Raw genomic sequence first — 2,865 nt, forward strand, 5'->3', positions numbered from 1 at the left:
GAGAGGCTATGTACTGGCAAGGGAAGGCTTACACGCTAGGATGCTTCCCTATTCGCCACAAAGGCTAGCCAGCGGCAGCAAGCTAAGGGTAGGAAGGACACAAGCGGGTTGGAAGAACACATGCACCTTCCCTCCAACTACACACTGCTGCACTAGATGTATCACAACACCCTGTGTGTATGTACACACACACACACACACACACACACACACACACACACACACATGCACACACACCAACGATGTAGACGTCCCCATGCAGATGCACTTAAGGAAGGTGGATACAATTTTGTACACAACCCCGTCATTGCTGCTGATATGCAGGAAAATCACAAGACTCAGAATTAACTAGCGCTCCGAGAAGACAGAACAGTTTGAAACAGAATAATGATCAGCGATTTTATGTTCGTGACATGCTTAGGGGGCTACAGCTATTCTGCACAAAGCATTCTCTTAGCTTTATAATTACGTTTGGTTTAAAAATGTCTTGGAATTTAACCAGTCTCCCAAATGGGTTCAGTGGAATTTAAACTGCTTACAGTATAAAAACACTAAAGTCTTAAATTAAACTTAAATGGGTTCTGTGGCATCGCTGTTCTTTGCAGTCAATATACTCAAGAAGAAAAAACAAAAACAAATGGTATCTTTAATAACTGTATACAACTAACTGACATGCAACTCAGTTTAGCAAACAGCTTTATGAAAACAAGTGGAGTAAAACGAATGTTTCTGTAATGTCTGTCTGTTCTGCAATGCCATTCCACTTAGAGAAAACAACTAATTAAACTGACTTACTGTACATTGACCACATCAACAAAGAAAGGGGATGTTCATCTTATACATTTAATAAGCAATGACAAGCGAAATGAACGAGATGAACCGACTGACATTTATCACTTCTTCCTACAACTTTGTGCCATGTTGGTGGTTGTGGGTATCTGTACCTTTTATCCAACCCACTGAACTTAGCACTACATATTCCTGTGGTGAGAACTTTAGAGAAAACATCTCAGTTTTCAGTTTGGAATGACATTTTCTGCAGTAGCAAAAAACAAATCATCTGCATAGACCTCTGACGATATTCTACACGAGGGCTTACGCTAGGTAAGAGCCTTCTTCCTACTTCAGATCAGACTTAAATATAGCCGGCCATTGCCTGTAGTAGAAGTAGAAGATGAACAGCTGGCAGCCCAGTTTATGTGAATGTTTGGGAGTTAAACTGGAAAATTGAAATAGGCAGTAGCCAGACTCTTGCTCAGCCAAATTCAGCTTCAAGTAGGAAAGAGGAAAGCCTAACAAAGAAGATGTAACGTACCAAAATGGCCACACCCAAATGTTTGTATGTAGCTGTTGGTAAAATAAAGGAGTAGGTTAACAGTGCATTAAGCATGTGGTTGAACAAGGAATAATGCGGAGGTAACAAGAGAATACTGGTGCAGGTGGCTAAATGGAAGTCTCAAACATTATGGCAAGGGAGGGTGAGGAGAGTTCCGGGGGGATAATATTGATGGTGCATGCCCAGTTTAGAAGGTCTTCCTGTGGATAGCACATGTTCTGTTCTCCTCATGTTCCTTCTTTGACACCCACATCTTTTTAAATGAGTCCAGAGATGCCAGGATCCAGCCACCAGTCCATATGGAATAGAGCCTCTCTTGAGGAGCAGAGATCTTGAGCTTCACATCTTTTGGCGCAAGCTTCTTCACTCCAGTTAGTAGCCTTTCCCCAAAACCTTTGAACAGTGTGGATCCATCACACAACACTATAGTGTAAAAGAGTGTGCATCTGAGGTCCATATCAGACTTCTGGATAGCAAATGCCAGGACCTCATGGATACCCTGACTTTAATCTCCTATCAGGTCAGGCCTGAACAGCAACTCTGGGGCACGGAACCTGGCTGGCCCAATATTTAGTTTGCTCCCATAACGGAGGATGTACTGAATCTTCTCCGTTTCTAGAGTTTCATCCTTTTGGGGATTGAGAGATTGGTAACAAGCCCTCAAACCACCTCAAACTCTGCAAAGGTGTTAAAGTTGTAACCTTCTTTACGTAACAGAAGACGGAGGTATTGGGAAATGTCTCTTCCAGCAATGTCAACACGCATAATGGAATGGGGGATTGCAAAACCTTCAAGGATGGGCACTGCATGGGTCACACCATCACCTGCATCCAACACCATACCAGTGGTACGGCCTGTGGCATACAGACTAAGAACTGCTTGTATGGAGATGAAGAGAGCAGGGATATTAAAGGTCTCAAAAAACACCTCTGCAGCCTTCTCCCAGTTAGTACTAGGGTTGAGAGGAGCTTCAGTCAGCAGTGCAGGGTACTCTTCGGAGAAAGTCTGAAGCTGTCCTTAGAATAAACATATGGCCAGATCCGCTCCATGTCATTCCAGTCTTTTCCTATTCCATGTTCCATAGGATACCGCACTGACAACAAGCCCCTGTGCTCCTCTGCTTTGGGTCCAATGAATAGGTCCCCCCTCCAAGGCTCCTGCCATCACATACATATGTTTGGGACGGTTTATGACGACAAAATCAGTTTATTTTTAAACCACATTGTGCCATATTATCTTGGTGAGGACTCTTGAATAACTACATAACAAACGTTAGGGAAAGGCTTTGTTTATGTTATGTTTCAGGGAAAAAAAAGATTATCAGCCAATATATCTGTAACCCTGGTTAAATATATCAGGCTTTAAAAATGCAGAGAATAAATAATGTCATATTATTGGGAAAATAGATTCATTTAAGAGAGAAGGTTGAGATCATATAAATAGTTTTAAAAAGTAATTTCATAGAGTTTCATAATATTGAATAGTAATCAGTGATTAAAGTGGGCCGGAGCTACCCGGATCCCGACACC

The 2,865-nt window shown here is 42.2% G+C and overlaps 1 pseudogene; it reads right to left on the minus strand.

Annotated features, from left to right (window-relative positions):
- Window positions 1-1,523: 1,523 nt before the first annotated feature.
- On the minus strand, window positions 1,524-2,518 carry LOC130126028 (beta-centractin-like; annotated as a pseudogene).
- Between the last annotated feature and the right edge of the window lie 347 nt (window positions 2,519-2,865).

This window comes from Lampris incognitus, chromosome 16 (genome assembly GCF_029633865.1).
Source record: "Lampris incognitus isolate fLamInc1 chromosome 16, fLamInc1.hap2, whole genome shotgun sequence".
Taxonomy (NCBI): domain Eukaryota; kingdom Metazoa; phylum Chordata; class Actinopteri; order Lampriformes; family Lampridae; genus Lampris; species Lampris incognitus.